Genomic DNA, 10,766 nt, shown 5'->3' with positions numbered 1-10,766 from the left:
TTTTTTTTTTTTCTTTTCAGGAAGAAAAAAATGAGAAAAAAATACTCTTATAGCTAGGGTTTTTGGTTTGAACCTATCACGCCTCGATACCAAATCGTGACCGATTGAGAAGGTCCAATGATATTCATATCTATTCATTTGTACAAATTCATCATCCATAACTCAAACACACGCCTTATATTCCATTCATCATAACCATGTACCAAACTATTATTTCACATATTCATAGTATAACTTTGCAACCTTTCAGCACATATGAATGTAGTGATGCCCATATCTATCAACAACAAAAAGGGGACACTGCAAACTAGACAAAAGAACAAGACAATAGAGGCCATCTAAGTGGTGTTGGTACACTTAGTGAATGCCTTTAAATACCTACCCAAGTCACTGAAAAAGAGTCCACATCAAAGCTAAGCTTTATCTAACTCGAAATCTGAAAATAAAACATGAAATTTTAAATATAAAATAAATACTAAATACTTAGTGAGGGATAAGGAAGGAAACGAGTATTAACGAATTAGTTTAAAACCATCCTAAATATTCATATTTCAGAGACCTAAATTTCTTAAGTCACAAATCACATGAAAAGAACCATCTTTATTGAAAACATGAAGAAGTATTGATATATAAGCAATCAAGTCTAGAAACATCATTCAACAATCTGTATACCTTGATGCTTTTCTCATTTCAAAATTTCACCACAACTCAATCCAATCACATAAGTCAATAAATATTTAAATTCCAACACATTCATATAATTGTAAGTAGTGAAAAACTTATAACATTATATATCATATAGTTTCAAGCATCATGATCAAAATTTAATATACTTGTGGAGCAACATAAGAAGCACAAGATACCAACATATCACACATGAAGGATGGCCAACCCATATAGTCAGTGCACTTTGACCTACTAACTCCAATATCACTTGTGCCATCCTCTAGCCACAAGGCTAAAGCCATTTACCCCTTGCTAGCTAGAATGGTCCTATTGTGCACAATAGTTAGCAAAATTACTACTATCCCAAGTCTTCAATTAAGTGCTCCACCTCCAAACATTTTCCTAAAAAGTTCCATGTCTAACATGAGCAAAAAAATTATAATCATACCACAGTTAATATTTCAGATAACAAATCGATCATAGCATCTTATATACTGTAAACATTTAATAACTTTCAAACCAGTTAATAGCACTTCTAAAATAAACATAGTTGAAGGTAAAACATACAATTCCAATAGTCATTTCCTATGTGCATTTTTTAAAGCATTGATCATAACATCATCAAATACATTGTATGCATTTGTCAAAAAAAAATTTAAATGCATATCTCTCATCTTTTATGCTACCTTACCCAAGCCAACACCAACTAGCTTAGTTCCCTTAACTTGAACTTTAGAGCTTTAAAAGAGCCTAATAATTTAACAGATAAAATCAACTTTAAATCAACATTTTTAAACTATAACTCCAACTAATAATCCAACACCCCTAAAACCTCAACCCAAGTTGAGTCATAAAATACCAATTGAACCTATAATTGCCAATAAATAATAATAATCCCAAATATATTATAAAAAATTAGAGTTAATAATTCTAATAATTATACATTAAACTACATCCTAACCAAACACTTACTCTAGAGTCCTAGTCTAATTCACAAACTCATTAAACCAACTACTTAAGTTTAAGATTTCCCTGCCATGGTAGCTTGGAGATGTAATTCTACTTAAAACCCTAAATCTAGAAATAAAAAATAGAAATAAAAAACCCATGGATATAAAGATTAGATTTGATTTTTTTTTTACTTTATTAGAACCTTAAATCTAGAAATTTAAGCTTTTGACTTTGTTGCTTAAAAGTGACAAAAAGAATGGAAGAAGTAATCTTCCTTTGAAATTTGGTTATAAATGGAAAGCAGAGAAACAAAGCTTTTTTGAAGAAATTTGTGAGTTGTCTTGCTAAGTGAAAGAAAAAATGGAAAAGGAAAGGAAAAGTTGCAAAAAATGTGGGAGAAAGCTACCTTAGGGTGACCAGCCTTATGAGGAAGTAAATGAAAGAATGAAACTTCCTAAAGAAGCTCAAAAACTTTAAAGAAAAGTCTAAAGGTTTAAGTTTTATTTCCATCAAAATAATACACTTTATTATTTTCATCAAAATAATACCTTGTTTTATCTCCATAAAAATACTACATTGTTTTATTTTCATCAAAATACTACATTGTTTTATTTTCATTGAAATAGTACATTGTATTACTTTCATCAAAATAATACATTGTTTTACCTTCATCAAAATATAGCATTGTATATGTTATTTTTTTATGTAAGGTTCAGTCTTGACATAGACAAAAAAGGAAAGAGAAATTTCTTAAGGCTTCTAGAAACTTATCTGAATAAAATTTCCTTCCAAATAATATTTTTGATGTACAATATTTGATAAAAAAAACTCACTAAGGAATGTCTATTTTTACCCTTAGGTTCAATTTTATATATATATAGAATTTTGGGGGTTTCACAGCACCTCAGCGAGTGCACAAATTTTTGGTGAAAAGAAGGAAAAAAAGAATAACTATCACATTACCTATGACACGCTGACGTGGTAGTGCCACGTCACAACCCAAATCAAGATGGAGATGTAGCACTGCCACATCACCTCAACATGGCAACCCACCCCTAGATAGTGATGTGGCACTGCTATAGTGTCACGTCACCTTAATACGTGGACGTGGCAGTGTGTCACGGACTGCGCTCTTTCGCTTAAGTATGCGATAGTCCGTGAGGCGCTTAAGTGAACGATTCTACACAAGTCAACTAATAACTCGTCTAGATCTGAACAAACATCAACAATAGCCACAAATTAAATTAAGGCAACACATCAAAATAATAGGGCATACGGAATGCCATACATGCAACTACTAGAGCCATATAAAGAAAAATGTTTTATTAATATGGAAATGAGTACAAAGGGACCAAGACATGCCATCGTTGGGCCATAGGTGCAGTCTTAGATGGTTTGCTACATACATACCTTTACTAGTGAGGTAGCCTAACAATCCGCTGACTGCTCACCTCCTATAAAGAGTTTACGAGATTTTACAAGCATTTTACCAATAGCCATTACAATGCTTGAAATGAGAACATTCCTTTCCTAAAAGGTCTTTCCCCCTAAAAACTTAACAAATATTTCTAGAGATGTCACTATGAGCCATTACAATGTTTGAAAGGGGAAAATTTCCCTTACAAGTACGAAAAACTCACTTTCTTAGATAACCCTACCCTGTCATAATCTAATACGAGGTTGGCTTATGACATCCTCCCTCACTCAATCTGTCAACATCCTCGTTGATTAGTTAGCTTGGAATTGTTCAATCTTTTACTAGAATGCATGAAGATCAACTTTCTTCTTCCTAGTCATCTCATCTGACCCCAAACCTGCTCATGTCACCAAGTACTCTTATGTCAGTTGCTGGCTAATTATCATTGTCTTCCTTGCCAGAATCTCCTCCACTCGATTCAGTGATGGTGGCTTAGTGCTGATGGCGACTCTTGTGGCTTGACTCCTGCTTGTATCTACTAAATCTACGTGGAGCAACTTCGAGTTGCTGACAAAAAACACGAGGTGTACCTTCATTTACTTGGGTGGATCAATCCTATAGGAAGTTTTCCCTACCTTGGCTACAACTAACACTAGACCTTCATACTTTTATATTAGTTTTTGATCTCTTTTCTTTAAGAATCGAAGTTGTTTAGGTACCAACTGCACCAGCACCAAGTCTCCTACCTTAAAGTGTTGCTCCTTTTAACCTTTATTTGCCTATTTCTTCATGCAGTTGGAGGCTTTCTCTAAATAGGCTCTGCAATTTTAGTATTTTGTCCCTACTCTTTAGTAAAGTTGAACGCGCGGGGACTCTTCCCGCTATACGATTCCATTGAAGTATAAAGAAGTCTAGGTTGTTGTATGGTGACGACCTTGAAAGGAGCTCCATTAGTGGTTTAGCTCTTCTGTAAATTGAAACATAGTTGTGCCACATTTAGTAGGTTAGGCCAATTCTTTTAGTTCACTTGTACAAAGTACTACAGGGGGTTCTAACAACCCATTAAAGCGTTTTATCTGACCATCTATTTGCGAGTGATAACTAAAAGATATGTTGAGTTCTGACCTTAATAACTTGAAAAGTTCTTTCCAAAAAAAGGTTGTAAACCTTGGATCTCTATCATTGATAATGCTCTTAGGAACACCCCAACATTTTACCACATATTTACAAATATAGTACAAGTTGTTTCTTTTACGGAGCCAAACTTCTGCACTGAAATGAACATTGTGTACTTGGAGAAACTGTCCACCACTACTAAGATCGCTGTCATATCCCCCACTTAAGGAAGTCCTATGATAAGTCCAGAGAAATACTTTCTCACGGTTTAATTGGCACTAGTAGAGGTTCAAGCCTTTCCGTCAATCTTTGTCTGTCTACATTGTCTTATTAGCAAATGAGGCATGTCTTCGTATAATCCATCACATCCTACTGCATATGAGGTGAATAGTAACCCTATTTCAATAGTGCAACATTTTGCTTCCAACTTGGGTGTTTTGCCCGATGAGTGTCATGACATTCCCGCATTAATTTCTGCCTAAACTCTCTTGCTCTTGAAACCAATATGCATGGTTCTTTCGTTAGTAGGAGTCCATTTTTCACCCAAAAGTATTTCGACTTTTCACTCTCCACCAACTTCATAATGGTCATTGCTTAGGGATCTCGATGCAAGTTTTTCTTAATAAGATTACGGATATTTGTGGTCACTTTGCTAGCAGTCATTGGTGTGATTACCCTTAAAGCTGCGAATTCAACTTTCCTACTGAGGGCGTCTATCACACGGTTTGTTTTTCCAGTTTTGTGCTCGAAGGAGAAATCAAACTCGGCTAAGAACTCTTGCCTTCTCACATGCTTAGCTGTAAGTTTTAACTGTATGAGGAAGTGACTTATTGTTGTGTTATCAATCTTAACCATGAATTGTGATCCTAGCAAGTAGTGTCGCCAGTTCTGTAAACAATGAATCATTGATAGTAGTTCTTTCTCCTATGCTATGTATCTCCTCTCAACTTCATTCAACTTCTAACTTTCGAATGCAACCAGGTGTCTTTCTTGTAAGAACACTCTTCCAAGGACAAAGTCTGATACATCCATCTGTACCTCGAAGGGCTTTGCAATATCAGGGAATGATAACATTGGATCTTTCATCATCGCGTCTTTCAAGCTTTCAAAGGCTTATTGGTACTATGAAGTTCAACTCCACTTCTATCCCTTTTTTAGCAATTTTGTCAATGCTAATGTCTTTCTCGAATATCCTTCCATAAATTTTCGATAATAATTGGCTAGCCTTAAGAACAAACGAAACTTTGTTGTATTCTTAGGGGTGGCCCACTCTTTGATAGCCTTCACCTTCTGTAAATCCATCCAAATGTACCCTTGTTCAATTATGTACCCAAGGAATTGAATTCGGGTTTGCGCAAATGCACACTTTTTCTTTTTCACAAACAACTAGTTGTCGCGTAGCCTTTGGAAGACCTACCGCAAGTGCCATTGATACTTTGCACTACTCAGCTGGTCAAAGAGATTTACTATAAGAGGGATAGGATATTTATTCTTAACTATGACTTTATTTAGAGCCTGGTAATCCACACACAATCGTAAACTTTCATCCTGCTTCTTCTGAAAGAGTACTATGGCCCTAAAAGGTGTCTTTGATGGTCAGATAAATCCAGCTTGAATCAGCTCATCTAATTCCTTAACTTTGCTAACTTTTAGGGAACCATCCTATATGGTCTTTTTGCAAGCTGCTTGACTCTTGAAAGTAATTTTATCTCGTAACCGATAACTCGTCAAGGTGGTGGACCCTAGGTAGTTGTTCTGGCATCATATCTTGAAATTCTTCCAAAACAAGTTTCACTTTTTCGAGTATTGGATTCATGTTATCTTCACCTTTATAAATAGGCATGGCCACATAAAAGGGCTAACTTTTCTTGATCCCTTTCTAAAATTGTATAGTTGATATAATCCTCTTCTCACTCTTGAGTAACTGATAGCACATATGGTTGTTCTCCAAAAACATTAGACAACTCGCAGCAAGGAAAGAAATGGCTTATGCTTTTGTCATAAAATCCAAGCCTAAGACAAAATCAAAGTCATCTATAGTGGCTATAGTTATGTTCACCTTCCTTTCCCAAGATCCAATCTTAACCTTTACATCTTTAGAGTTCCCCATAATAGTTGAAGCTAGTAGGTTAACTACTTTCATCTATCTAAAGTCTTTCTCAACTTTAAGACCATATCTCTTTGCCTCTCTTGGGGTGATGAAAGTGTTTGAGGCCCTTGTGTCGAGTATGGATTTGGTTCTTTTCTTATTCAACAACACCTCTACATACATTAAACCTCGTTGGGGTTCTTTCTCCATCTTTTCTAATTGTGCTTGTAAGGCGTTGAGGAAACGAATAAAACCCATTTATGCTGGCCCTTCCTCGGCTTCCTTGACTATGGTATGGGGTGGTGGTGTCTCAACATTCATAGTGCATATCGCACTTAAAGCTACTTCATGAGGACAATCGGTTGCACAATGTGGTTCTTTGCATAGAAAATAATATATTAAAGGTCATGGCTTGTTTGTTCTCGGTTAAGGTGAGTTTGTAGCATATGGTCTCCTATCGCCTCCTCCACTCGAAGGTCTGCTAATTCTGTAAAATTTTCTCCACTATTTGAGCTAGAGCTACTAATCTTGAATGGAGGGTCTTTTTTTTTATTAGAATTTTCATTATAATCAGTAAGGCGCTCGGCGTCCGTCATCATCGAAGTCACATCCTATATCTTTTATCCCCATAACTCCATCATCGCCAATGGTTTCAGACCTTCGAGGAAATAGAACAGTCTATCTTTTTCAGTCATATCCCTAATATCTAGCATTAAAATAGAAAAGTTCCTCACGAACTCCCACACTGATCCCGTTTGTGACAACTCTCACAACTTTGTCGTGCCATATACTCAACATTATCAAGGAAAAACTAGTTCTTGGGTTCTTACTTAAGGTCCACCCAAATGTTGATGTAACACTCACCATCAATGAATTTGGACCACCACCATAACTTTGCGTCCTTACTAAGATATATTGAAGCCATTGTCACTTTGTCTTCCTCTGACTCTGTGCTCACAACTCAAAAATATTGTTCCATATCAAAAAGGAAGTTCTCTAACTCCTTAGCATCTTTAGCCCCTTCGCATCACTTAAGCTCTAGCACTTTAACCCTTTTACCTCGATCTCCTAAGGTTGCATTGGCATTACCTGTAGCAATAGCCAAAAGATTGTCCTAAGCTTTCAATTCTCCAATCTCGCCTTAGAGAGTGCTCAACGTATTCCTAGTCTCATCACTTAGGATATTAATTATCTCAAACAGTTTTCATTAGATTGTCTCAATTTCATCTATTCACTCGTGCAAGACCATCTGAAGTTTTAATATGGCCACCACGACCTCTAGCTCATCGATCCTCTGATGGTCTTTTAGTGAAATTCGCATGGTCACCATGTTTACTCTTTAGCACAGCACATCTCGACCGTGCTCTAATACCAACTGTCATAGACTACGCTCTTTTACTTAAATATGCAATAGTCCGTAGGGTGCTTAAGTGGACGTTTCCACGCAAGCTAGCCAAGAGCTCATTTAGATATGAACAAACGTCAACAGTAGCCACAAATTAGATTAAGGCAAAGCACATCGAAATAATAGGGCATACCGAATAACATACATACAACCACTGGAGCCATATAAAGAAAAATGTTTTATTAATATGGAAATGAGTGCAAAGGGACTAAGACACGCCATCGTCGGGCTATAGGGGCAGCCTTAGATGGTTCGCTACATACATACTTATATTAGTAAGATAGCCCAATAATACGTCAACTGCTCACCCCCTATAAAGAGTTTACAAGATTTTATAAGTATTCTACCAATAGTCATTACAATATTTGAAATAAGGATATTCCTTTCTCAAAGGATTTTTCCCCCTAAAAACTTAATAAATATTTCTAGAGATATCACACCAGCCATTACAATGTTTGAAAGGAGAACATTTCCCTTACAAGTACCAAAGACTCACTCTCTTAAACAACTCTACCCTGTCATAATCCAATACAAGGTTGGCTCATGACACAATGCCACATCATCAATCCGAGCCACCTTAGTTGCCACATTGGCATTGTGTGCCACGTCAGTGTTAACACCATCATCTTTAACAGTCAAATTGGATATCGTTAAGAAAAGAGATTAAATTAAAACAATTCTCAAAATCAAGATAATAAAGTATTTCGATTTGGAATACAATGACTAAATTAAACAAAATGCACGAATACAAAGACTTGGTGAGTATTTTGAACCATAATTATTAATTATCTCAAACAGTTTTCATTGGACTGTCTCAATTTCATCTATTCACTCGTGCAGGACCATCTGAGGTTTTAATGCGACCACCACGGCCTTTAGCTCATCGATCCTCTGATGGTCTTTTAGTGAAATTCGCATGGTCACCATGTTTACTCTTTAGCACAGCACATCTCGATCGTGCTCTAATACAAACTATCATAGACTACGCTCTTTTACTTAAATATGCAATAGTCCGTAGGGTGCTTAAGTGGACGTTTCCACCCAAGCTAGCCAAGAACTCATTTAGATATGAACAAACATCAATAGTAGCCACAAATTGGATTAAGGCAAAGCACATCGAAATAATAAGGCATATCGAATAACATGCATGCAACCACTAGAGCCATATAAAGAAAAATGTTTTATTAATATGGAAATGAGTGCAAAGGGACTAAGACACGCCATCGTCGGGCTATAGGGGTAGCCTTAGATGGTTCGCTACATACATACTTATATTAGTAAGATAGCCCAATAATACGCCAACTGCTCACCCCCTATAAAGAGTTTATAAGATTTTATAAGTATTCTACCAATAGTCATTACAATACTTGAAATGAGGATATTCCTTTCTCAAAGGATTTTTCCTCCTAAAAACTTAATAAATATTTCTAGAGATGACACACGAGCCATTACAATGTTTAAAAGGAGAACATTTTCCTTACAAGTACCAAACACTCACTCTCTTAAACAACTCTACCCTGTCATAATCTAATACAAGGTTGGCTCATGACACAATGCCACATCATCAATCCAAGCCACCTTAGTTGCCACATTGGCATTGTGTGCCACGTCAGTGTTAACACCATCATCTTTAACAGTCAAATTGGATATCGTTAGGAAAAGAGATTAAATTAAAACAATTCTCAAAATCAAGATAATAAAGTATTTCGATTTTGAATACAATGACTAAATTAAACAAAATGCACGAATACAAAGACTTGGTGAGTATTTTGAACCATAATTATTAAGTTGTGCAATTAATAATTTGTTAATTTAACTTTGAAATTTCATGCTCTATTCATATAAATTGTATATATTAAATTTTAAGTTAATTGAAGATAAATATTCTAAACGTCAATAAAACTTCAACCGGGAAATAAATACTGAAATAGATAGAAGTCATATCTAAAACTTTGCTTGACAGACGATACTTAACGCATACCAAAATGTGGCCGAAAATGAAAATGATTTCATTTCTCTTTTTGTCCTGTTTGAGTTGGTGGACCATTCGTAATGATTTTTAATCTATTAAATACACCAACTGCCAAATTTAGTTTCTTTGAATATCTTATGAGGAACTTTATTTGAAAAGAAAGAATAATTAAATAATTGTAAATTATGTAGAATGAGTTGAACATTGTCAACGTTTACCTTAAAAAGATATCATAAAAAAAAAAAAGATTTACCTAAAAAAGAAAAAACTTTGGAAAAATGTTTTTCCTCTTTTTATTTGATCACGGTGAAATTTTATGTAATATATATTCATTTAGATACAAATATTTAGTAATAGACAGAGGTGAAGGGAGGGGGGCTAGTAAGGACCCCATCTCCCAAAATTTTAAAAATTTATATTTTTTTGTTTTATTTTAAAATTTTAAAATTTTATTTTTTAAAAAAAATTATAATTTCACCTCCTCAAATATTAAACTTTTCATTTTCACCTTCTCAAACCTAAAATCTTAGATTCCACCACTGACAATAGAGAAGAATCAGATTCGGTTACATAATATTCAACTACCCAATAATGATTCCAAGGCAAAGAAGTCTCACAGGTGGATTTAATTTGGAGTTAGGTGGGATCCTTTCCATCATCTGATTTGAAAATTAACCAAATAATAATAAAAAAAAAAGTATGCAATAGCTGATTGCAACCCAACGATACACATGTGTTGCATTTTTTTCTTGAAATGAGATTTTAAAAGTGGGGTAGTTCTCTTAAAATTGAACGTAAAAATGGAGGAATTAATTCGGTCGGATCGTGAAAATAGTGGGAGGACTCGTAGTTGGAATCTGCCATTCCAGCTAAAGTCAAATGTGCTCGTTTAATTAAAGGGGTATGACTTGAGGCGGCCCCTGCTTTTTGCTTATGTATAGTCCCGGCTCTTCCTCCACTTCAATTCCTCGGCATTCATTTTTCAGATTCCCACACGTTTCTTTTTCTTTTCTTGGTCAACCTATCTATTTCAATTTTCTTTTGAATTATATATTTATATACATATATATATATATATATGGCTCAAAATTATTTCAATAAACTTGTAACAGTAACATCAACACAACTTGAAGAGAAATGATGACAACTG

Source organism: Theobroma cacao, chromosome 1, assembly GCF_053813885.1.
Source record: "Theobroma cacao isolate CCN51 chromosome 1, ASM5381388v1, whole genome shotgun sequence".
Taxonomy (NCBI): domain Eukaryota; kingdom Viridiplantae; phylum Streptophyta; class Magnoliopsida; order Malvales; family Malvaceae; genus Theobroma; species Theobroma cacao.
The sequence above is the reverse complement of the archived record's forward strand: the minus strand, read 5'-3'. Positions refer to the sequence as shown.